This window comes from Amblyomma americanum, chromosome 11 (genome assembly GCF_052857255.1).
Source record: "Amblyomma americanum isolate KBUSLIRL-KWMA chromosome 11, ASM5285725v1, whole genome shotgun sequence".
Classification (NCBI taxonomy): domain Eukaryota; kingdom Metazoa; phylum Arthropoda; class Arachnida; order Ixodida; family Ixodidae; genus Amblyomma; species Amblyomma americanum.
This window is the reverse complement of record NC_135507.1, coordinates 33,115,513-33,142,689: the sequence shown is the minus strand read 5'-3', so window position 1 is coordinate 33,142,689 and position 27,177 is coordinate 33,115,513. Positions and strand designations below refer to the sequence as shown.

Sequence of the window (27,177 nt, the reverse complement as noted above, 5' to 3'; positions counted from 1 at the left end):
ACGACGGAATCAGTTTTTCTGTTCTCTCCTTTCATTAGTTCTTTATATAACACTCCTCCCTTTGTGACTGTTACCCTAAGCTAACCTAACCCACAGTCTTCCATCCGTGCACTTCGCTCTCTCCTTTTCGTTAACCTGCATGTTTTGCTTCGCCATTTGATTCCCTTAATTCGTGCCTTTAGACGTCTTCTAGCTACTGTAAGTACCTTTGACTGTACCTCAGATTTTTTGTCTACGCATTTATTTTCGCAAGCACCTCGCACCATCCGGGGAGCGGCAAAAAGAAACGAATGACTTGAAGCATGGCCTCCGGCAGGCTGCCTAGAGAAGAGACGAACCGTCCCCGAATCTCGGAGGCTGCACACTTTAGCGATGCAGCGCAACGGGTCACGTTCGTCCGTTTCCGCTGTGGCGCCGCAGTCGCATGCCAGAAAGCGACTCCAGGAATGGAACACGCGTTTTCGCGAACCGATACCCATCACCCATATGTGGCAAACACAGCGTATCTCTTGCGGCGTATCGGGGAACACGTGGATATCAAACTATAGAACGAACGACGAAACCGCGCCACGACAAACGTTTATATCGGAAGAAGCCGTTGTTGCCCTCTATGGCGCAAATATATATCACAGGGATATAGCTGCAAAACGAACTAAAAGCGAGCGAGGAGAAAAACTATCATCAAAAATAATAATAATTGGTTTTGGGGGAAAAGGAAATGGCGCAGTATCTGTCTCATATATCGTTGGACACCTGAACCGCGCCGTAAGGGAAGGGATAAAGGAGGGAGTGAAAGAAGAAAGGAAGAGAGAGGTGTCGTAGTGGAGGGCTCCGGAATAATTTCGACCACCTGGGGATCTTTAACGTGCACTGACATCGCACAGCACACGGGCGCCTTAGCGTTTTTCCTCCATAAAAACGCAGCCGCCGTGGTCGGGTTCGAACCCGGGAACTCCGGATCAGTAGCCGAGCGCCCTAACCACTGAGCCACCGCGGCGGGGCTGTGAGGAAACGCTGGATGAGCACGTTGTGTAAGGAACAGCGGGATTTTTTGCACGCGCGGTGAAAAATGTGCTGGAGGTGGAATTACAGATTCGATAACAGCTTAAAATTATTCGTCGTCGCTTCTTTTGCTTTCTTTTTTCTAAGCTTCTTGTAACGTCGACGTGGTGTTGCTTTAAAGCGGTTCTGACCAACGGAAGTGCAATAAAATAATTTTCTGGCGCATTTTTCCTTCAACGCCGATAGGTCGTCAGCCTCAACGATGAAAAAAAGAACAGTGCATAAACTATTCCGGATTTCCGTTTTACTTTAGCGATGAGTCGCGTCATTTCTTTTCAACTTAATGACAATGCTTTTATGACAACGCCAGTGAAGAACCAGATTTTTTTTTTTTTGCAATGCGTGCTGGCTAAGTAAGATAGGTCCTTTTTGAGGTTTTGAGGTTGAGTGAGATAAGGATATTTACCGGCCTCCAGTTACGATCAGAGTGGTGACATTTGTCCCGTTCAACTCTTCACACTTCTTTTTCTCACCCTTCTAATGCGATTTTCTTATCTGCCGAATAATATGCACTCTCGTACTCTTGCAACAAACTTAATTTTCTCTTATATCCACTCTCTTTAGGTCAACTGCACGTAAACACACAAATAAATCTCAAGTCACTCCGGATCTCTCTGGTCGCCTCGTCTAGGGCATTATATCGCGCATGGGCATAATACCGGAACCTGCTCCATCGTTTCCCAATCTCGCATGCAGCAAAAACAAATGTCGACGTCATCAAACTATTGCCTCCTGCACTTCGTGCTAAGGAACCCAGCACGAACCTGGTAAAACACCTCCCTTGGTACCGTCGAATAAGACGTCTAATTTCATCTTTAGGCTTCTTATACAGAGTTATAACATCGGTTTGTCGAACATTTTATTTCTACGGATAGATCTACATATTGCGCCAAGCCTGGAATATCAGGTAGCGCCCAGCGTACACGGGCGCCCTTTCCAGATTACTAAAGCAAGAATATGCCGGCGTTTGCCGGCAACCTGAAGTATATTTCCTTATTTTCGGGAATCGATGTCTGTATTTTTTTTTTTCATATAACGGTCGCATTTTCTGATCGTTATATACTAACACAATTTAACTGTCTTGGTCTTGTCCCTATGCCATATGTATCATGAAGCGCACAGCTCCAAGCTTGTTTGTTTTTTTTTCCAACAGACACTATCACTTTCTATGCCGATTCACTCTGACCAAATTTTCAGGCAAGCAATACCGCGTAGACACGAAATAAATAACCGGCTGTCTGCTCTACATTAGACGTCCGGGCCCAGCATATACCAAGTAACGGTGCTGTGTTCCATTTGAACGTCTTCGGGCACAAAACTGCTGCACACAAAAAAGTAAAAAAAGAAGCGAGAAGTGCTCGAAGAAGCCAGCCAATCTACACGGACGCTTCACCATCTTGCCCCACTAAAAAAGCAAGCCAGAAATCGAAACCACAACTTCGGCGACGCGTCCAAGACGCACTTATCTTTTCCTTCCCGAAATATCCTCACTGCAGCGACACGGACTTCAGAGCGCCGACGTTAGAATGCGTTCCTGTCTGAGCAGCTCTCACCTCAAGAGCGCAAAAAAATGCGGGCATGCAGGGAGAGTGCCCTACCGAGTGTTTCTTATCGGGATGCGTCGAAGAAGCGTATGCGGCTGGAGTGCGAAGCTAGCCGGAGGAGCCGGGATTGTGAAAAGGACAAGGCGAGCTTACCTTATCAAAGCCCCCCCCCCCCCCCCCCCCCCTCTTGTAACCAGCATTCCTAACGCGGAGATTGCGTACACGCATAAGGCACGAGAACGTCACGAGCGAAGACCTCGTATGTAGGGAACGCACAGGGAGAAAACAGCTCGCGCGTTTCGACGTTGCACAAACCGCCCTTGTAGAAATGGTCTATAGACAGTCTACAGACTTCTTATAGACTATTGCCTTCCTATAGATATTTCTTTTTGTTTATTCATAGTCTACAGACTCTCTATAGACAGAGGTCTACTAAAAGTGTATGGCCATAAATCTATAGATTGTTCATGGACCATTTATAGGATTTGTATTGCCTATAGACTTCTCTAGGGTTTGTCTACAGAGAATCTATGGAGTTTATAGACAGAAGTCTATGGAAAATCTACAGCGTCTCTAAAGAAATATTTATAAGGGCGGTAAGCAAAAGCGATCTTCCAAAGGACTTCCACCTATGATCGTTTCACCCGGCACAGAGAACACAGAGGCAAGACAACAGAACACCACAGCACAACGCGGCTGTACAACCGCTCTACCCGTTAACGCACAAACATTAAGAACAAAGCACGACATTAATCCGTTATGGAGGACACACCGCCAACGCGTACACAGCGGCACAGCGTATAAAACTTATGGAAATGTTCAATACGGTGACGGGTGGACATAAAAAAAAAACCGCAACAAACAATGCAACTGCACTGCTTGACAAAACAGCAACACAACAGCAGACGAACACGAAAACACGACCGGACCCTTTTTCAGAACCACGACTGCCCTACCCCACCGTCCGTCCATCTGCAGCCAACATTTTCTACTCACATTTCTTTCTGTAGTAATACCTGAACCGATTTAAGAACAAAACCATGCACTATAATATATGTGCGTAACCCCAGCGCCTCCTGTTATATATATTTAATGGCCCTTGTTTAGGACCCTAAGAAAAAGCCCGCTGAGGAAGTCTCTTTTGAACCCGCTAGGATAATCGCTAGACGGAACAGGATATACCGCTAAGGAAATCGCGGAGGCTTCCTCAGCGCCGTACCTCAATCACTGAGCCGCGCTGCACCTCATTAAATCCGTCCTAAACAAACTAATTGGCTCCACAGATTACCGCGGTCGCAAGTCCCGCGGACTGGACCAGCGTGTATAGCTCCCTCCTCCAATCAGTGCCAAACAAGGTGAAAACAACGTGTTTATCCTCCGTCGCTGTGTACCCTCTCCTCCTCCCCCCCCCCCCTCCCAACCCCCCGGTCCTATTCGAACGGGTCGTCATTTCGCAAAGACGCGCTACACGCCAACAAACGACCGGATGTCTTTCGACACCGCGGGAGGGGGGCCAACGGGACGACTCCGCGAGGGAGATAACAACTATGGGCCAAGCTCGCATTCACCCACGTTGTCGACGCCAGAGCTGGTTGCGGAGTGGCACGCACCTACACCGCTTACGCAGCGTCACGGGCCTTGAGAGATTCCCGCACTATGGCCGAAGCAACGGCGTCACGAGCTGGCCAAGGTGAGCATAGGTGCTGCACCAAGGCCATGGATGGTGCCGAGGGATGCTTAAAGCTAGAGCGCGGGGCCAGGGCGAAGTGGGATTACAAGAAGACGGTGTGAGCGCAATAAAACTGCTTCGAAAAAAAAAAAAAGACTCGCAAATCGCCTTGCGCGCGTACGCTCAAAGGTATCACGCGAGGAGATGTAGAGTACACGAAGAATCAAGATCGTGTACACAGTCTGTACAGAATTCTGACCTTCAGCTATCTATAGATCGATGCACTGGGAACAGGTATACCGTATAGTCCCAAGGCGTCTAATAGTCCCAGGGCGTCTAATAGACGTAGTCGGGCGTCTAATAGACGCCCTGGGACTACGCGGCGCCCGAACTGACTTATCTCTGGGCGCTGCTGTGTTGCGCTACAGGTGCCGTTTGCAGAGACAAAAATAATACAAAATAGGCTATGTTTGAGCAGAACAGCCCATTTTGCACGCAGAATATTTACGACGTTATTTTATTCTTTTTGCGCGAGTCTATAGGTCGGGCAGACTGAAGTGAAAGCGGCGCGAACAGACGACAGGAACGCAAATCGCATCGCGCGGGCGTCGCCTATAGGTTTGGGATAAGGCAAGGTTCAAGCAGACTACATAGCGTGCTTTTCCTATCGCAGACGTCCAATTAGCCGCTCAAGTCACGACTAAACACATACGCCAGCCCGCTAGTAGCAGTAACGAGAGGTCAGTCACGACGACTGGAGGAATGATGAGAGATAGAAGTTGGCAGGTTAGCGAAAACTCTTCGCGACCCTATAGTCGAGTCTAACCAAGCTTATCGCAATCTCGTTTCAAGTCAGTCGTAATGGTATACGCTCTCGCCAGAGAGTGCAGTTTTAGGCTTAACTACACAGTTCGGTTTCCCCCAGCACCCTCGGGCTAATGTCCAATGCACCCGACGTTAATTCCTTGTATATAAACACACAAAAATCACGAGAGTTAAAAAAGAAATAGGATTAATATGCCATTCCGATTACAAACCCATGCTTCTGCCAGTAGCGCGTAGTGCAATCGCCATTGTTATCACCTACACAAGTTCGCACCTCTCGCAGAGAAAAACATGTTGCTACTGACTGGGGAGATAAAAAACTGCACAACGATATTATATGAGGCTAGCTGATAAAGCTATCTGTCCACTTACACAAAATTACAGAGTATTCGACTCAGTTAATAGCCTTGCAAACAAGGAAGTACACACGGAATAAAAAATAATAAATACTTGCATTGCGCTCCTCATGATATCACCCCGTCCCACAGCACACACAAAAATACCTCCTACAATCATCCACTGATCGGTCGAGAAAAATTACGTGCAAAGGCTATTTACCGAGTGCCCGGATCATGACGTTTTCGTGTCCCGTGACATGATGACTACGCATACAATCGGCACGCGATACAAACATACTTCGCTGACTTAATCTGGTGTGTACAGCTAAAGAGTAAGGCTGCGAGACCCATAATCAAGCAGCATTTTATTGTCAGAAATCGCTAGATCTACGGTTTGATTTCCGGAAAGGGAAGTGATGCAACTAATATTTATTCGGTTAAGTTTCCTTCGTTTGCGTCACTTATGCGGCATTGCCTAGAGTTCTGCAAGAGCTTGAATTGGTACCCGGCTGGCTGGCTACTATAGTTGAGTACAACTCAAGGACGAAGCAGCTCTAAAGGACCCCCTTCCAGCCAATGGCGTCGGCCGATTCTCACGACCCTGGTGGCGTGACAAAATACAGGGTGTGGCAGATGAAAGGGGATAGTTTACTCCCTCCATGATCGGGGAGAATCCTCCCTTACAAAAATTTCTTTAGCGAGTCTACATACTGTCCATCGGCTTCTGTCTATAAAGTCTATAGACTCTCTATAGACAAACCATAGAGAACAGTCATAGGCAATGATCGGGGAGAATCCTCCCTTACAAAAATTTCTTTAGCGAGTCTACATACTGTCCATCGGCTTCTGTCTATAAAGTCTATAGACTCTCTATAGACAAACCATAGAGAACAGTCATAGGCAATACAAATCCTATAGACAGTCTAGATTTGTGGCCATACACTTTTAGTAGACTTTTGTCATGGACAGCCTTTAGACTATAAACAGACAAAAAGAACCCTCTAGAGGAAGGAAATACAGTCTACAAGAAGTCTTTAGACTGTCTATAGACCATTTCTGCAAGGGCCCTCCCTGCATTTTCGCGGCGCTCCCTGCATTGTCACGCTAGCAGAGTCATGAGAGCCGGCCGGCGCCATTGGCTGGAAGGCGCGCTCTTTAGTCGGGGAAAAATCCGCTTCGTTCTTGAGTTCGTATCCGACTATATGGCATTCGATGCCAGCAGTCAGCCAACCAAAAAGTTCGCTTGAGTTTCGGCGCCGCGTTCACCTTCTGGTTCGTCGTCATGTTCGCCACGGTTAATAATAATAATAATAGGTTTTTGTGGAAAGGAAATGGCGCAGTATCTGTCTCACATATCGTTGGACGCCTGAACCGCGCCGTATGGGAAGGGATAAAAGAGGCAGTGAAAGAAGAAAGGAAGTGAGAGGTGCCGTAGTGGAGGGCTCCGGAATAATTTCGACCACCTGGGGATCTTTCACGTGCACTGACATCGCACAGCACACGGGCGCCTTAGCGTTTTTCCTCCATAAAAACGCAGCCGCCGCGGTCGGGTTCGAACCCGGGAACTCCGCATCAGTAGCCGAGTTCCCCGAACCATGTTCGCCCGAGTTCGCGCAGAACAGAAGCTATAGAAGTTCTCGCTTGAAAAAAAAAAAAAAAAACTGGCGTACGCACCGCACAACGACGCGATCATCACATTTCGGGGCACGTTTTCTCAGACCCCCCGAACCTTTCCCCGCGCACACACACACCTGCTGTTCGGCCGAACTTTTAAAGCACACACGCCTTCGCACGCTCCGTAATACAAGGTCGTCGCACGCGAGGAGTATTATTCAGGCGCCCCTGATTTTTTAACGCGAACCGCCTCTCCCTTCAGGCAGCACACCTCCTCGTTTTGGAGAAAATGTGGGCGCACCACCAGGGCACAGAAGCGCGTCGCGATCCCCACGCGCAGCGACAACGACGAGGGGTGGGTTAACGAAAAAAACACACACGCAAATGAAGAGATGTCTTCTTTTTTTTCCACGCAAACGAGGCGCACTTGGCGGTGCGTGAGCCAAATGCTGTCGCGCTCTGCTTAGCCCGTTTGAGACAAAAAGCTCGAGCGAAGCGCACCCGAGAGCCGGGCGTGTAGGCGAGGAAGATGCGGCGTGTAGGCACGCGAACACGCGACCAACCACCGCACAAGGAGGGGGACCAGCAGTGGGCGCTACTCGGAGACGGAGGGCGGGGAGGGAAGAAGAGCGGCTGGCCTTGGAGACAAAGGCGCGCTGGCTCGCACTGGCCAGGTGTGTGTGTGTGTTCCTACGTAACCCGAGGGCACGGCACGCATCCAAGGGCATCTGGAATGCGGACGGGCACTCTCTTCGTTGGGGGAGAAAGCTACCCGCGCTCTCTCCTCAGCCTTGGCCGCCAGTGCTACCAGTACACGAGTACGAGGAAGGCACTATGAACCAGAAGTTATATACCTGTACAATAGACTGACACACCCGTAAAAACGTAACAGTGGTTTTGTACTGGCGTTTCGACTGGGGACCAGTCGTGTTCAGAGTCTTATTCTTAGTCCATAGTTTACTCTGAAGGACTAATAATAGTAATAATTGTTTTTTTTTGGGCAAGGAAATGACGCAGTATCTGTCTCATATATCGTTGGACACCTGAACCGCGCCGTAAGGGAAGGGATAAAGGAGGGAGTGAGAGAAGAAAGAGGTGTCGTAGTGGAGGGCTCCGGAATAATTTCGACCACCTGGGGATCTTTAACGTGCACTGACATCGCACAGCACACGGGCGCCTTAGCGTTTGTTTCGCCTCCATCGAAACGCAGCCGCCGCGGTCGGGTTCGAACCCGGGAATTCCGGATCAGTAGCCGAGCGCCCTAACCACTGAGCCACCGCGGGGGGTCTCTGAAGGACACGGAATAAGAATAAGAACTCTGAAGAAGAATGGTCCCCAGTCGAAACGTCAGTAAAACCATTGTTATGCTTTTAAGTGTGTGTCAGTCTACTTTGTCATAAGTAGACTTACCTTAGACTTTGCGCAATTTTTAAATGTAGGCTTTTTGAGTAAGAAGAGCGCTTTTTTCGGCAAAGCACTTTCAGCGCTGCAGTACATCAGAATGCAGCTAAGACGTGCTAACTAGTAGGTTGATTAACCAGTACTGAATAGTGAACTTTTAACTACTACTGTTAGGCTCGCTAATTATTGAGAGGCGTGTAGCCCACAGTAATTAATGCCCATATCGGAAGAATGAGAAGACGAGATTTGTTTTGAACCGCTCCCGCGCTATCCCAGCAATTTATCCATGACCGTACCGTCAGAATAACATGAAAGGGATTTTAAAATATCGGCCGCTCATTTTCAGAGGCATTAATTTCAAAAAGTAACTGGAACAACTCGCAGATTACAGCCAAACGGTATTGAAAAAAAGGGGGGGTGGGGTGGCGGGTGAGGGGGGGGGGGGGTGGCACAGCCGCCCTTTCCATCGAATTCCCACGCTGAACACACGCCTTCCGGGTTCCTGTACAGTTTTATGCATACACCTGTCTCGGCACGGCACGGAATCCCCCGAAATATGCAGCCAGAACTTATAAAACCCGACACAACCTTAGAGCCAATAAGCTGACATGAAAAGGAAAGGCAGTAATCCCGTCGCCTGACGTCACACTTCTTACTGAACAGTAAACCAGCGCAGTCAAAGCGAAACGGCATGACGTTTAAAACCGTTCGGCTTTCATTCCCCTCCCCCAATCTCCCTTTTCTTAAGTGACAAAAACCCCGGTATTCCCTAGACGGAGAAAGACCACGCATTTCATATACTCACATAAACTGCCCTCGTTCGCTCAGCGTCCGGCGCGGTGTTCGATGCCAGACGAGGCGATTGTTGCCTTTAACCACCACGTGACCCGACGGATTCCGAGCGCTGAGCGCAAACAAAATCTGCCAGACGGCGCTCCGGCGTCGCGCAACAAAAGTGCGCGAACGCCAAATTACCGTGCGCGCCATATTTTTACCTTTTTTTTTTCGCCGAAGGCCCATCCCTTTGGCAGCCTTCCATGTACGCCAGACCGGTGGAAAGGAGGTGAGGGAAGGGACAGCCGAGATGTCGCCGCGGCGTCAAGTTGCCGCTCGTCGCGCCGCGCTCACGTATCGGAGAGGATAGCACACGTAGGTATAGACACAGCCATACAGCTACCCGCGTCGATAGCACGCGTTTCGCGGGCAGTGGAAGGGGGGGGGGGGGATTCAACGCGAAGAGTGCTCATAGAAAGGTCATGGAAACCAGAGAATGCGCGTGAGTGAGAGGGACAAATCCATCACGTCGTCGTCTGCTCAAGCGACGCCGCCCCTTATTCTTTGTGCGCTTGGTTGACCTAGATAGTGATAAGACAAGAAAAAATGTGAGCGGTAAGCGATTAGGACGAAAACAAGGGGACCTCTAAGAACGACAGCATACGCATGACGTGCCTTACAAGGAGCAGGTGTTTGGTGTATGCAGGTTCGGAACCGAACATTTTAAAAAGGCTCGCGAAAAAAAGAGCGATCAAGCGCATGCGAAAGTTGCCCGCCCTGGCAACCACAAAACGTGGCAAAAATTCGGCAATTTTTTTTTTCAGTTCTAAAGTACTACTTCACTAGCAATCCTGAAAAGCCGACGGGTCTCTGAAGCCTCCACCTTTGACTTTTTAGATGAAATGACTGATACAGGGTGACTAAGTTAAAGTTACGACGAAAGTTTAACAGAAATTGTCTTGGAGGACAATGTAAGGCAATGTCTAGGCAAGAATCAAGCGAATTCGAAGGAAAAGTTAGGAAAATGTTTTAAACAGTAGTCAAGCTAACTCGAAGCCAAGTGCTTTCGCACGTCATACTCCGTTTAACGGCGTTGAAACTCAATTTTTTATTAGTTTTTTTAATAGGAAATAGCACAGCAACTCTCACTTCTAGGCAGACACCTCAAATGCACGGTGAGCGAAGGGAACATGGAATAAAAGAAGCAAGAGAGAAAGAGGTGCCGTAGTGGAGGGCTCCGGAATAATTTCGACCACCTGGCGATCTTTAACGTGCACTGAAATCGCACAGCACACGGGCGTCTTCAGCGTTTCGCTTCCATAGAAACGCGACCGCCGCGGTCGGGTTCGAACCCGGGAACTCCGGATCAGTATAGCCGAGCGCCTTAACCACTGGGTCACCGCGGCGGGTAAGAAAAATTTCATGCCCACAGAAATCAATAACAAAATTGTGACCAACTGTGTACTCGAATGAAGTAGTTAGCTATACCATGGTGGCCAATAGATCTAATTACGAGTAGATGACGCGAGCAGCCCCCAAGGGACTGCAATCCGTAAATCTACAGGGTTTGATTCGCTCTAACGCAATAAACTAATCGCAATAAGACAAGTGATTAGAACATGTTGGCTAACTAGTATTCTACAATTCATTTATACATTTAATGATAAGTATTTATCAGTACAGTATTCGAACAAGGTACCCGGTTGGACAAATAACCTAACCTCCAAACCGATGCTGTGTAGCAATTAAGTAGTATTTTCCTTAAAAAAATACGCACTGAATGAAATGACACCCCGCATAAAGTGTGGCGCCCAGCTGACAGACTAACAAAAGTATTCGAAAGCAAGGATAATGTCTTTGCCTAAATATTCCGCGCAATCCCCATACCGCGATCTCCTAGCCCTTACCACCTCCCAAGCAGTGTCCGTCCCGCATCCTATACCGTGAGAAATCTAGTCGCACAATCTCAGAAAGTCCCCACACCAGCGTTTCCCACACCTCGGGCCGTCACGGACCCACCCACCGAGGCCAGTCACGTGACCCACTGAGCACGACACCGAGACGGTGCGTGCATCAAGGACAGAACCTGGCCGAGCCATGCATAGCGGAAATCGCCCAATTTGTCTCCGCGAGCTTTTTTTAAAACACACAGGCACGCGCGGCGCACGCATGCAGATAATAGCGCGGTATTTTCAAGGGCCCACTCGCGAGGCCAAATCGCCGAGTCAAATACCGCCGCTGTGGTGTGCGTGCCCACTTCCGGTTCCCATCACTTGCCAATCAACGAAGTACAAAAAAAAGAGCTAAACCTCGCTGAATGGCTGTCCATGTCTCATTACACGCCTCCCTCGCTCACTACTATTCCCTGAAACTCACTCTCCCCTCCCCTGAACACGAATAGAGCCGGGCGTTGCACCCTTCTCACGAGAGAGACTAACTTCATTCACGAGTGAAATGATGTCTCCATTAAGCAAAAAGGAAGGGCCTAGCGCTTATTTGTGTACCCGTCCTAACCGCCCAAACCTTAACCTCATCACGGGGCAACACACTCAAATCATTCGGAGCACTTTCAAGAGTGGAGTGCCCCCACCAGGGGCCCCCACTGCAGCTTGCGTGACCACGCACGAGATCCACCACCTGTGTGCAATTCCCTTTCTCTGCACACGCAGTATAATACGAAGCACGTTCCGCACAACACAAAGAGCAGAGATAAGGCATCTACCGTCTCGTTAGGCCCACTTTCCGCGAGACGGCCTATGCAAACACCCAAACGAGGCTCCCGCGCACCCTCTCACGCGCACGCACGACCCGCGTTGGTGGGAGAGAGAGAGCGTTTCGCCCAGCGGGCGCAGCAACGTCGACGGTATTCCGCCGGCACGTACAAGAGGCGTGCCGTGAACGACGCTCTCACTGGAAGGAGCTGGTGTAGGCAGTGAAGCGATAGACGCTGGTACAGCGGAGCTATCTCACTGAAGCAAAAAGCTATAAGTCAGCTTACTCCCTTTTTACACCCATACGGGTTGGTTTATTCGCGTTTGGAGCGCACGTGCCACTGTGCGGGCCATGCCATGCCGGCATGCATGGCCCTCACAGTGAAGCCAATCTAGCATTTTGAGGGCCATGCCATGCGGCATGCATTAATCTCACAGTGAAGCCAATCTAGCATTTCGAGGGCCATGCCATGCGGCATGCATTAATCTCACAGTGAAGCCAATCTAGCATTTTGAGGGCCATGCCATGCGGCATGCATTAATCTCACAGTGAAGCCAAACTAGCATTTTGAGGGCCATGCCATGCGGCATGCATGGCCCTCACAGTGAAGCCAATCTAGCATTTTGAGGGCCATGCCATGCGGCATGCATTAATCTCACAGTGAAGCCAATCTAGCATTTTGAGGGCCATGCCATGCGGCATGCATTAATCTCACAGTGAAGCCAAACTAGCATTTTGAGGGCCATGCCATGCGGCATGCATGACCCTCACAGTGAAGCCAATGTAGCATTTTGAGGGCCATGCCATGCGGCATGCATTAATCTCACAGTGAAGCCAATCTAGCATTTTGAGGGCCATGCCATGCGGCATGCATTAATCTCACAGTGAAGCCAATCTAGCATTTTGAGGGTCATGCCATGCGGCATGCATTATTCTCACAGTGAAGCCAATCTAGCATTTTGAGGGCCATGCCATGCGGCATGCATGACCCTCACAGTGAAGCCAATCTAGCATTTTGAGGGCCATGTCATGCCATGCGGCACGCATGATCCTCACAGTGAAGCCAATCTAGCATTTTGAGGGCCATGTCATGCCATGCGGCACGCATGATCCTCACAGTGAAGCCAATCTAGCATTTCGCCCTGTGTGTTCCTAGTCTTTTATAAGAGCGCGATGGCTACATAATGCCCGTCCAATCGACAGGCACCGAGCAGCCTAACTTTTTTCAAATAAGTAAATAAATGAATAGACAAAGAAATTAAGGAAGAAATAGAAAAGTAACGGAAGGGTGGGTGGAAAAGAACAACTGAAAGCAAGAAAAGAGAAAAAATAAAGGATGGAAGACAATGAAAGAAGGGAGAGAAAAGAAAAGAGAAAGAGGTATGCGACTAAAAGAGAGAGAAGAAAGGAGGAGCAAAGCCGCAACCACAGAAGAGGGCAGGCAGATTAAAAGAAAACACTTTGGCCACCCATATAGCGGCGAAACGAACAGAAAGAGGAAGTAACAACATCGCGGGCCATTGTCTTTGTCCCTTCCCCACTTCGTGGAAAGCGGGCCGCGGGGCAAGGACGGCACAGCCAGCACAATGGACGCAGCGATATGGTGGGCCTACGTGCCTGGTTACGAGAAGCCGAAGCCCGGGTCTTCGCAGCTAAGCGCGTGTGGCGGCACGATAACGCGACGAACGGGCGCCTGGATTTTCACTCTCCGCGAGGGCTGGCGGGTTCTACAGAGTGAGCCAACGCCGAGCAGCGATCCAAGTGCGCGCTGAAGTAACCGAACACCGTTGCACTGGAGAACTTAACAGCGTCTTACCAGAGTATTGCAACACCATTAAAATGGAGTAATTAAACACCGTTAAAACGGAGTAATTCAACACCGTTAAAATGGAGTAATTCAACACCGTTAAAATGGAGTAATTCAACACCGTTAAAATGGAGTAATTCAACGCCGTTAAAATGGAGTAATTGAACACCGTTAAAATGGAGTAATTGAACACTGTTAAAATGGAGTAATTCAACACTGTTAAAATGGAGTAATTCAACACCGTTAAAATGGAGTAATTCAACACCGTTAAAATGGAGTAATTCAGGACAGTTACGCCGGACAATTCAGGACAGTTACGCCGGACAATTCAGGACAGTTACGCCGGACAATTCAGGACAGTTACGCCGGACAATTCAGGACAGTTACGCCGGACAATTCAAGACCGCTACACCGGACAAATCAAAACCGCTACATTGGGCAATTAAAAACCGCTACACTGGACAATTCAAGACCGCTACATTGGGCAATTTAAAAACTGCTACACTGGACAATACAAGACCGTAAACCGGACAATCAAAACCTTTCTACTGGATAATTCAAGACACTTACACTGGACAAATCAGCGCCGTAACAATGCCGTAATCGCACACCATTGTACTGGACTGAGTAAAAACCTTTTATATTAGGGTAATTAAAACATTTATATTGGAGTAATTAGAAACCTTTATACTGCAGGGATTACAAATTACATTTAGTAATTACATGCCGTTACGTTTGGATAGCCGATATTACCTATAGTCGGTAACATTCCGACACTATTATCATAAAATAATTCAGCAACACTTTCATCGAATATAATTCAGCAGCGATACATCCAATTCAATACCACGCATTGGAGTAATTCAACAATAGAGTGGAGTAAATCAAATGCATACATTGGAGTAATTCAACGCCGTTATACTGGAAGAATAGAACGGTTACACTGAAGTAATCCAACACCGTTACGCAAACAGTCGGAAGAGCCTTTTTTTTACTAAGTCTCGTTTCCACGCGCTTCTCTTTGAGAAAACAAACGATCTCGCGATATTGTAATCCACGCGCAGCAGACTCTCAGAGGAGCGCTCTGTGGCCGTCTTTCATGCGTTTTCCTTTAAGCAAACAAACATACGCGTGGAATAACAATAAATAAAGGACCGGTAGCAATAACACCGCGCGTTGACTGACATCAAGAGCGCTTGCAGAGAGTATAGAGCCGTCGATATTGCGTAGCTTATTCGAAGCGGGACCTGAGTCGAGTGTCTCAAGCACGTTCCTAATATCAGCAGCTGAGTCAACAGGGACTGGTGTCAGGTCATGCAGGCATAGTGTATCTGATATGCAGCGCGTATTAATATACGCGACGGTTCACGGGGCGACAGCGTGATGGGAGGGGATCTTGGAGACAAAGTTGAGCGCAATAAAACGGGTGTGCGCTACGACACCCTAAAGCAGAGCTTCGCAGGTTCGCAGACCGCATAATATAGCATCTCAATGCACGTGTACAGTCGCGCCAAGATTAAAAGGGAACAACCCACTGTAGGCGTCGAAGAGCCAAATCATTTTCGGCTTTGCGCCGGACCTGAAGCAGAACATATATACGGAGCTGAATGGGACGCAACAGTATTACTAAAGTAAAAAAAAACATGTTTGCACTCGTAGTAACCCCTGCGACTTAGCTGTTTCCTTCCGTATTAATCACGCGTGTGCAAAGGAAGCAGTTGTTTTGAAGGTCCTAGACGCTGTCTGAAGAGTTCAGAGCCAAGCCAGTGTCAACTGGTGGCTCAGAACTGCGCTTTCGAGCCAGGCGGTGCCCAGTGCCGCAACAAAAGCACTGGTACGACACATGTATAGTATGTGTCAGAGGAACTTCACCACAGCTTATCCACAGATGAGAAGGACCGCGCACATTAAAGCGTAAATTACTGAGCATGCACCGATCGAATGCTACCGCCGCACGCGCGCACGCGCGCACACGCACACACACACACACACACACACACACACACACACACACACACACACGCATGTCCCATACAATAATGTCCTATGGCCGGCTATAGAATTTTGCCCCAAATAGCTATAGACCTTTCCTATTTCTTTCTATAGCTGTCTATACAGGACGATATATTTTTCTATAGAGAGCTTAAGACAGTTGTATGGTTCCAAAGCTATAGCTTTAGTGGCATAGATTTTTCAATAGCTGGCAATAAGCACCTCTGTAGGTGCTTATAGACGTTCATAAAAGGCCATAGACGGACATAGCCTTTTCCACAGACGCCCATAGGACGTTTTTGTATGGACACACACACACACACACACACACACACACACACACACACACACACACACACACACACACACACACACACACACACACACACACACACACACACACACACACACACACACACGAGTTAATTTTTACGCGGAATGAAGTTTCTTTAGTTATATCCGTTACTTCGTTATTAGACGTCTAAGGGCCAGAACGAGGTTCGACTGCGTCTCCGCTCGGTGACGTCCATCGTCGACGAGTTCGCAACGAGCATGCGTCTCAAGGCACGGCCCCAATGGGCGCGTACACGTGTTTACAAGTCGTTCCCGGGCAACGCAAACAAAGCAAAACAGAGGAAAAACGCGGCGACACGACGAGCCGTGCGCACAACCACGGACTCCCCTTAGCGCGCCAGGTGTACCGATCACAGTACACACACAAAGACATGCATCTCTCAAAAGGGGCAGAAACCTCCCACGGAAGGGACGCACCTGAATTCAGCGTCCACGCCCTAAACGGGGGGTATACAGGAAGCACCTCGCCCGAAGGCGATATATTCAACACTGAAAATACAACTCCGACGAAAGAAGAGCCCCACCCCGAAAAAAAAAGACGACAGCAGCGGCAGTGGCAGTAGCTGCAACCAGGCGTCACTTATTCATGTGATTTTGCTTTTTTTTTCTCTCCTAAAGCCCCATTCAGCGCATTCCACGGATGCTGAAGGCGGTGCGACCCCTATTGTGTGCACAGCAGCAACAGCAGCGGGTTCCTTCAACTCAGGTTCGTGCTCGTTCCTTCGCACGGCGCCCGATTCAGCGCACCTCGCGGAAGCATCGATCATCCACTTTGCGCCGTCGCAAGCGGGTTCTCACCCGCACGCCGATGCGCACAACGCGCACGCACGCACGGACTCCCGCGCGCCGCAGGGCATGCCGGGAACGAAAGGCGCACCGCTATGCGCCGCCGGCGGCGCCAGCGCACGTCAAACGCACCGACGACGACGCCTTCGACGGGCGGGATGCGTGGCGCACGCGACGGCACGGAGCGTTATAGCGGGAAGGAATACGGGGTGGCGTTCCTGCACGTTCGTTCACTCTCGCTGGAAAGCGAGAGAAGAGAAAGGTGTAAAGAGGGAGTAAAAGTTGTCCTTAGAGCACGCCCTTCTATATAAGAGTGTGCTAGATCGCTTACTCCCTTTTATTAATGCGAAAGCATTTCTAGGCCATGTCGACCGGGTCGTATCACCAAAACGTGTCCGCAGCGATTGCGACATTCTCAGAAGACATAGCGTCAAACGAATGGTTGCAATAGATAGAGGACAATGCGAAGATGATGCGCAAAAAAATGTTGATGTCAATAGGATGATTAGTTAATTAATTAGAGCCAATAATGTAAAAAAGTCGAAATAGCGCGGACGTCGGTATAGTGAGTGAACGGGAAAGCAGCCATGGACGGCAAAATAGTGGGAAAATAGGCAAAAAAAGTGAAAATAAAGTTTGAAATGGATTGAAATGTGTTCAATGAGTGATAATTAATCGAACAAAAAGTTTGATTGTCAAACTAATTAGTAAATTAGAAGCAATCGTCAGTGGACTCAAAGAAGGGCAAAGAGGCGACGAGTGTCGAGGAGGCGTCAATGCTTTCGCATTCCTCCAATGCGGGTAGCCGCAGTGATCTCTAACGTTTTTCCCATAAAGGTGTATCGAAACACGAATACGCCTGTGTTTCTTGAAAGAAAACACAGGCGTATTCGGCGTATTCATGCTTTTCTTGAAAGAAAAAAAAAACAATTAGTGGTCTATGCATTGCGCGCCCGCCGGTCACGCAGAGGGCCTGCATGGATTCGAACCACAATGCCGTCCGTTCTTTTCCTATATCCTGATTTCAGGAATTCTGGGACCTTTTCCCGACTAACGCCGGACGACGGACGACGCCGGGTTCACAGCAGAACGAGCTCCTTACGCGATCGCGTAATATTGCCAACAGCGCCACAAGGGCAGACGTGACACAAACACTTGTCTATACCGCCTTTCCTTCGTTTGTGTCCAGTCTAAAACTTGTACCGCGAGCACGGACCTGAGCTATGCATTGGCGCTTCGTCTTTCCGCCTCTGACGAAGGTGGAAGCGATGGGTGCTGCTACAGATGACCCGGTTTTTATCCATCGCCCGTGGGGTTTCACGCGGAGATAGAGGGGCATCAACTGACAGTCGCAGCTGGCAGCGCCCTTATCACAGCCGTCGTCACACGTCCAAGGCAAGCGCGCGATTACAGCACATAGGACAGAACGAGGGTGTATCCGAGCTCCCAGGCCATTACATCCACAGCCAGCGTTCATGGTACCGCGTTTCGCATAACTGTCTCCGAGTGCGCGACTTTCAGCACAGTGCATTGAAGGTGAATGCCTCGAAGCCAATCTTATCTCCGTTTGGCGTCTCCTGTAAAGGAAGTAGTTACTAACTTCATCCTATTGTTGTCCGATGTGCAGGTTATTTTTTCACTGTTCTTAATGCGATAGCAGTATAGAAGACCCATGGGGCTAAACTGCGTCCTGCCGCCCACTGGCTGGATGAAAATGACGTCACAAGAGCAGAGCATTCCCATTGGCTTGTTGAAAGTGACGTCACCAGACCGGAGCCTTCCCATTGGCTAGAGAGAGGTGACGCCACCAGAACGGAAGTGACGTCTCTTCAAGTAAAGGCACAGCTGCTAATGCAATCGCACTGCCAACAGAAAATGGATTTATGTGTCCCTGTGATATTGTTTTGTTGTTTTGCACTTCGTTCCATGAAACCGAACTTTAAGGCCGCCATGACGATTGCAAGTGTTCCTAATACTGCACCGGAAGGTTTCAAGTGTTCCCGAATACGGCACCGGAAGATTGAAAGCATTCCCGAATACCGCACCGGTAGAGCTTCATCACCGAAACGGTGGAGGCTTATGGTCCCGAAAGGCCAAGAGCGCCTACACGCAGCATCGCAGTAACTGCAGGCGCCCTCCGTGTAGCAGAACCGAGAGTTCGAGGCTGCTTTATTGCCTCATTTCTGATGCGCGTGCCAGATGAGAAGCAACTCTGCAGTTACAGCTGAAACAAACAAACAACAATGAAACCAAAGTCTTTATAGCTTCCCAGCCTGCCTGCCAGCGCGCCTCCTTCGGCCTTCGCTGGAGAGATAAATTAGGGTCCGCTCGCCACCTCATCGCTACAGTCCCGACCCTACCCCCCCCCCCCCCCCCCTTTATCCGTGTATGAAAAAGCGGCGATTGTTCTCACAGCAACTTCGCGGTCAACTACACACTGCCTTCTCTTTTTCCTGGAGCCTCACTCCACCGTGTATTTTATAAACAAATAACAAAAAACAAGCACGAAGAATGCGCACTTTATTCCTATATAGCCAGTGTAAACGGCCAAGGGAAGAAAACGAGCCACTCTATAGCGACTGCACGCTCTTGGCCGCACTGTGCCCGCACGAGGAAGAGCTCGGCGCCAGAAGAACGCGCGATTATTATTGCACAGCCGAAAGAAGCCGACCCGCGGCGCGGTCTCAAGGAGTTACCGTAAAATCGCGCTCATTACTGGAAAGCGAGTGTACGACGCCAGAGGCGCAGCAGTCTGTAGGAGTCAAAGTGAAAAATAAAAATCTTCTGCCGTACGATGGGCACCATACACGCTCAAGTTATATTAAATGTTGCCAAGTGTTATTCTTCTTGGTGAAAAATAGTGAACAGTTCGGTTTTGATGGCAGAGGGATGCACTGCAAAGATGGCGTCTTGATGTCGGGCATTCGGCGCCATTCGAACCAATACTATTAATATTTTATTGGCATAACGTATTGTGATATAATAAGATAATAATGATACAAGAAAGAAAAGGAACTTGAATGTGGTAGATGATAGTTGGGGCTGGCCTCTATAGTTAGTGAAAAATCTTGGCCTCTGTCGTGTTGAAGCGCTGATCCGCAGTTCACCACACATCCGCAACTCGTGCTCTTGGGTATATGATGATGATTATGGTCACCGTTTAGAGGACTCCCTCAACGTGCAGTAGAATTGCAATAAGAGTAATTATTTGCATACCTCCAAGCGCAGCCAAATTTCAAGTTACAATTCTACTCCAACTTGGGGGATTATCCTATACAGTGGACCGACTTCGAGTTGTCGATCAATTCACAGCTGGTAGAAAGACTGCACCGGCGAAGCGGTGGTCTCGAGTTCGAACCCCGGAGGAGAACGAATTTTTCTTTAACTACGAAGTTTATGAGCTCTATAGATTTCCTGTGTAGTCGCTTAGCTGTCCTTAGGTGGACCAGGCCTAACGAGTAATTAATCTCTTTGCGATAATGACGATCACTGCTATGATATGGCAGGACATTCCAAAACGCCGCAAAACCACAGCGTTCTGCAAGACTCGGATATTATCCAATCATTTGCGTCCGACCATTTGTTGGGGCACTGGTACTCATTCTGCGAGTATCGGAATTCCACACTCTTGAATAGTTTGGTTTTGTGGTTTTACGGGGTTTAGCGCTCCAAAGCGACTCAGGCTATGAGGGATGCCGTAGTGGAGGGCTCCGGATAATTTCGACAAGCTGGGGTTCGTTAACGTGCACTGACATCGCACAGTAGACGCGTGCCTGTAGCATTTCGCCTCCATCGAAATGCGACCGCCACGGTTGGGATCGAACCCGCGTCTTTCGGGTAAGCAGCGGAGCACCATCACCACAGAGCTACCGCTGTGGCTGTGTGTTGAAATAAGAACGAAGACTGGAATGGAAGAATGTAATGGGAGAGTGGAACGAAGATAAGAATGGAATAGGAACGAGGATAAGAATACAATAAGAACAAAGATAAGAATGGAATAAGAACGATGATAAGAATGGAATAAGAACGATGATAAGAATGGAATAAGAACGATGATAAGAATGGAATAAGAACGAAGAAAGGACCCTCGTGTTATGTGCGGGCTTTTGCGGTAAGAAGCCTAACGGGCCAGCTGTTCGGCTGCGCCGAGGAATGCCGTGCACGTCGATAGCGAGCACGCACTCACCGAAAGGACGGTGAACGGCAGAAGAATGGCAGGAAACGAAAGAGAAAGAGCGTGCGCGAGGAGAAAGAAAAAAGAAAGAGGAGGAAAAGCGAAATTGCGCCGGGCCACACATGAACGGTATAGGCTTTCGCCCCGGCGATGCATTTCCGTACAGCGCTGCCGCAGCGCACGACTGGCCCAGTGAGAGCCAGAGAGGAGCGCGCGCAGCGGTGGTGGCGCTGTCATCGCTTCCTGGGCGCGCCTACAACAGGATGGCTGCATGCGCTCGAAGCTGAACGCTTTCATGAGCGGATTTCGAGCTAGTTGTCACAGCGCAAAAGTGGAGTGTCATTCAAGACAAATTAGGTCCTCAGAATGTCTACCGGAGCAAGTTGTAAAAGCTGCTGGACAAAATCAACGCTCAGTGTCATGCCACTGCCTCAGGTGATTCGATTTATTTTTTTTACGATGCTGGATATGCGTAAGCCTGGCCATGCGCCTGACATGCTACTAAAGTTTGGAATAGAAGATAATTAAAGATAACAGACGCGCTGACAGTTAACGATTCACGGTCGTTCACACGCAGAGAGAAGTTATCTGCCACTGAGAAGTCATCAGTGACTGCAAAACAGAAAAGACTACGTGAATGGTGGAGGAAGGCAGCAAAATGATTTATTCGAGGCGACAAGGAAACTGATATAATAGTCGCGTTAAAACACATACGAAGTTGCACTCATTCGCTGGGTGAGAAGTAAACACGGTATAGAGGGCTCCGGAATAATTTCGACCGCCTGGGGATCTTTAACGTGCACTGTGCTGTGCGATGTCAGTGCACGTTAAAGATTCCCAGGTGGTCGAAATTATTCCGGAGCCCTCCACTACGGCACCTATTCCTTTCTTCTTTCACTCCCTCCTTTATCCCTTCCCTGAGGGCGCGGTTCAGGTGTCTAACGATATATGAGACAGATACTGCGCCATTTCCTTTGCCGAAAAACCAATTATTATTTTTATTTATTAAAGGCAGACTGAAAACTACGATTATACCCTGGTGGGACTTAATTATGTCCGTGTGGCTACAGAGGCATAGACAGAGGAAGAGAACGGGCAAGTCTGACGAAATTAAGCCCCCCCCCCCCCCCTCCCTATCCTCCCCCCACTCTCCGTACGTATCTTAGGCCGCCACTCGGGGGAAAATAACGATCGCGGCTTCGCCATTGGCTAAATGTTATCATTTAGCTGCAATCGATCAACCATGTCTGCAATGGAAACGACACCTGAAGATTGCAGCGCAAATGCTCCGCTCTGCCAGTTGCATCCGTCAAGCAAAGATGCGGTCAAGCGATTCAATGAACTCGCTTTAGATGATATGGAAGATGTTTGTTGTTGCACAGCTTCTGGTGCTAAACAAAACAAGAAACCTGCATTAAATAAAATATTTTCACTACTACTACTACTACTACTACTACTACTGCTACTACTACTATTACTACTACCAGTACCACTGCCACTACTACTACTGTTGCTGTCCAATGAAGCGCTTGATACCCTCAATCCAGACGCCCCCCCCCCCCCCCCCCCCATCCTCCTTTCCCAACCAAACGGGGCATACCCACGAACAGTCCGTTTACAGATGACCGCTGCAGGGGCGTTCTCACGCACAAATTTCCAGCTCGACTTCGAGCCTAGCGCGCTCGATTATTCACCCCCAAAGCGTACAACTTCCGCAGCAGCCACAGCTAAAGACACGTGCGTCGACCAAGCTTCAACAGCAGCCAGGCCGCGGCCGCTCACACAACGCGACGTATCCATTCAACATCACGGCCACACGCAAAACACGCCGCTGCCAGCGCCCCACAGAGAGCGTCGAGAAAAGGCGCGCAAATAAGAGCGCTTCCTCGGGGCGATAAGCAGCGAAAGAAAGAAAGAGAAAGAAAGAAAGAAAGAAAGAGAAAGAAAGAAAGAACGAAAGAAGGGAGGAGGCGCACGTGCGTGCCACCGCATTCCGCGAGTGCGCCGGTGTTTTCTCCCCAAGCCCGCGAGCCGCTGAAGCCGAGCTGCACGCCCGAATGCACACACACCGAGCAGCGGCGCAGTAGGCGTGCAACGCCCCGCCTGGCGCCCTACAAGCGAACTACGAAGCGCCGACGCCGTTGCGGACCGAAAGCCATAGGGCATCATCCTATAGAAACACTTGGGGGAGATCTGGCGCCGCTGGCCGTCGTCTGCAGGAGCCGCCAAGCGTAGCAGGTCATTCGTTTTATTTTATTTTTTTCACACCCATTACGGAGCTAATACAAGCAGGATAGATACACTGCAGAACACTTCTTCACGGGGGTGTTGTTGCGGGCTAGTTGGTTTAACAATGCTTAAAAGGGAACAGCGCAAACACACGACGAAGAGACGAACACACAACACAGGCGCTGTGTTGTACTACGTTCCTCTCTTAGCCCTGTGTTTGCGCTGTTCCCTTTCAAGAACACCTCTTATTTGCGTGTCTCGGTCTCTGAGTTTCACGTGACCGTGCCATAAGCTTGCATTGCGAAAGCACTACTTAACGGTGTCAAACCCAACCAAGGAGCTTCCGTGAAGCCTCGGAGTAACTCGGGAAAGCTCGGGTTAGTTCGGAGTAGCGTCGCGAAAGCTGCAGCCAATGGGAGGAAGCTCGGGAAAGTTCGCAGGAGCGCAGCGTCAGCTGCAGCCAATGGGAGGAGGGCGTCGCGCCAGCTGCCGCCGAGTGGAGAGAGGGTGTGAAGATGAAGAGCGAGAAACGCGGTTGCGTGCACATGTACAGTCGGGAACAAAAGTATCTGGACCACGCTTCCCTCAAACGAAGCCGATAGCTCTGATATTAGCCAGCGAATGGAGACCACACTTGTGGAGGTCACAGCCAAAATTTTGTCCTTTCATCTACACAAGTGTGGTCTCCAGCTGCCGGCTAATATCAGAGCTATGGGCTTTGTTTAAGGAACGCGTGGTCCAAAGACTTTTGTCCCCGACTGTACATATGCACGAAAGACGAGGCGAAGAACGCAGACATGATATCGCACGTTTACTCGGTTGAACTACGTTAAAACCCTGCCATGCACTTTTTTTGCATACGCCGGAGCTGAATTGCGTGCCGATTTTGAGGCGTAATATAGCTGCACGTTTCGTCACTGCGGATGCTTTGCTCTGCTGGATCGTCCTGGTCAAGCTCTACGGACACCAGCGAGCTGTAATGCGATTGTCCATTACACAAGCTTGCTCATCCTCTCATATATGTGAACAAACTGGGACGCACGCACTAAGCGGATTTAACACTTCGGTTTTAGAAGCCGGTTTTTCGAACCGAAAAGCATTCTCACCAGAAACAGGCGTCGATTCGTTCTTCTCCGGCCGCTCACGAAACAGCTTTCAGACAACAGAAGCGAGCTGTTTGCAGACAGCGCTGGGCGGGGAAATAATACTACCCGAGAAAGGCGCGCTCTTCAACGCCGAATTCAACACAATGGGGAGGCTGCTATAAAAGCTGGCCCGCCATCGTGCGGGAATAAGATTGTGTGGCACATTCACGCGCGTTTTCTGCAGTTGCTGCTGCGTCGGCACGACTGCGGATATCTGAACGAAGGAAAAAAAAATAGAGGTGCAGCGCCGAGCTCAAGAGTTTAAAGCCTACTCAGGCTATAGCCTGGTCGAGGAGGAAAGTGGCCTACGTATACCCGGCTGCCTTCCGCTTCCAGTATGCATAGCCTTGCGGTTGGTGCGTTGAAGCTGGAACCACTGAAGGCACAAAAGTGGCGTCACAATTTGAACACTACGGAACAGTACTGACACCGCTGTAGTAACACTACAATAGTTGCGCCACTACTTATTGCAAACGTGAGGCATCGACACAGCGCAGGAGTCGGCATCCGCGAAAGACCATCGCGATTATCGCACCGTCATCGCCTGAATCAAGGACTTCATTCAGGTGCACAACAGCCCCCCTAATATCTACCCAGAAATTAGCCGACGATGCTGGTTAAGGCTTTCGGAACGAAGTATACGTTTTAAACCATGCGATGTCCACGAAATGACGACGCGGGACAAATGATCCGAAGCTCCTTCATTTCGTCGTACGGTTGTAATCCCTACAGAGAAGTGTAGAGAACAAAACTTATTGAGAAAAAAAAAACATGTGTTAATTATACAGGTAGAGGACTCACTAAGTTACGACCGTTAAACAGCAAACAAAGTGCCCAATCGCAGTGATGCACATTCATTAAACCAATATCGAAATTCAGTCACATCAACGCTTACTGACGCAGTACGTACGCGATGGTTAGAGCTTTTGCAGTCAATGATGCATTCCTTCTAAGTTAACAGCAGCCGACATCGACTTCGCGTTGAGAAATACGCACGCAACTGCGGTTTGTGTGGCACCGAGGTTCTGATAACCATCCGCGCGGAGCACAAACCACAACTATTACAGCAAGCACAGTGCGTATCGAGAGTAATACGCCGGACTATATTAGAGGGTTAAACGAGACGGGAGTACGGCATCCGCCCCCCTACACCCCCCCCCCCCCCCCCCACGATTGCGTCCCCCTTCTAACCCTCCCTCCCCCAACTCGGCCACCCCGAACGGACGGGCTTTTTAATGGAGCGCATCGAGAAATAAAATGGCATTGTCTTGGGCGGCGACGACACAATGGAAGTGCACGCGGAGGAGGAGGGGGGGGGGGGGGGGGTTGCTGCGGCCACACAGACCGCAGCAGACACACGCCGCTCCGTCTCTATCTTTCCCTCTCGCCAACAGCCTATCTATGCAGGGGAGACAATGCCACGTGCGTGTCATCATCGTCAAGAATCCCCCGTCCTTATGGGACCTGCAATACAGTGTCGTTAGTTGCGTGCACTGCAGGCGAAGCTTATCTTGCGGATCGTGTGACCAAGTGAGACAGGGCACTCCTATAGGAGCGTTAACCGAAATCCTCGTTAGAGAAGGAGTTACAAGAAACGCAGAGCGGGTGCAGTCTTGGTCAAAAGTCTTAAGGCCAAGGGCTTTTCGATTCAGGTGCATAACAGAGCCATTACAGCACTGCTAAAGACCGAATGACCTTGAAATGATAGCACAAGGCTTCTACTTGCGGTAGAGAAGCTTCCATGCTTGACTTGTGTTTTGAATGAGCCGCTACACGGAGCATTCTATGATCATTCATTTCGCTACCGTTGAACGCTGTGGCCTTAAGACTTTTGAGCAAGACTGCACCTTCTTAACTCATTGCTGCTAATATATTACCGCCATTACAATATATACTGTCAAGCACACGGTGAACTGAGCTCTCGACATGAGGACGATCTTCATGGCAACGTGTATGTACATGTACAAGTGCCTCATTTTAATTAATACACTTTTTAATGGTTCTATAAAAGCTACAAAGGATCGCCTTCAAACTTGCGATTGCAGTTAACATGGATTCAGGTCCAGGTGGTGTTCGGGTGTTCATAGCTTTTATAAATTTTGTGACCCAACGTCCCAAACCGACTCAGGCTATGAGGGACGCCGTAGTGGAGGGCTCCGGAAATTTCGACCACCTGGGGCCCTATAACGTGCACTGACATCGCACAGCACACGGCCCACTATCCTTTAGCCTTCATCGAAATTCGACCGTTGCATCCGCCAGGATCAAGCCCGCGTCTTTTGGGTCAGCAGCCGAACGCCATAACCACTGGGACACCGCGGCGGCGTTCAGGTGCTGTCCAGGCACATTTGTCAACACTGATCAGCTAAGCTGCTCTGTTTATCTTTCTAAATACTCAGTTCCTAAGCGAATACAATTCAAGAAAGAAACGGCATGATGCCTCCCAAAGGAGGCCCTCTAGCCAATGGCTTCGACAGACTGTCGCGCTTAATTCGTAGTTAATATCCGCACTTGCCAGCCCTCTCCTATGTCATACTGCCAGGTGCAAGGGGACTTAACTCCGACATCGTGAGAACTGGTAGACGCTAATGGGGTATAAGGAGTTCTTTGAGGTGCATTTGCGTCTTCGTTCTGGAGTTGTATCCAGGTAATTTGAAAGAAAAAAAACACCTAGCATATATGTGCAGTCTAGCAAACATTGCTGGTTGCGTGACTTAAAATGAGACACTGAATACGTAACATCGTCCAGAA

General features: G+C 49.3%; 1 protein-coding gene across 6 annotated transcripts in view; it reads right to left on the bottom strand.

Moving 5' to 3' along the window:
* LOC144110610 (rho family-interacting cell polarization regulator 2-like) overlaps positions 1-27,177 on the bottom strand; it is a 128,089-nt gene that overhangs the window by 46,113 nt on the left and 54,799 nt on the right. Inside the window, exon 1 of one of the 6 annotated variants that reach the window (XM_077643634.1) lies at positions 9,259-9,374. The exons of 4 other annotated variants lie outside the window; for them this stretch is intronic. The gene's annotated coding sequence lies outside the window, so the exon portion shown is untranslated. Of the gene's footprint in view, positions 1-9,258; positions 9,375-27,177 lie in introns of those variants that run through there. One more of the 6 variants, XM_077643636.1, reaches the window with a different exon arrangement.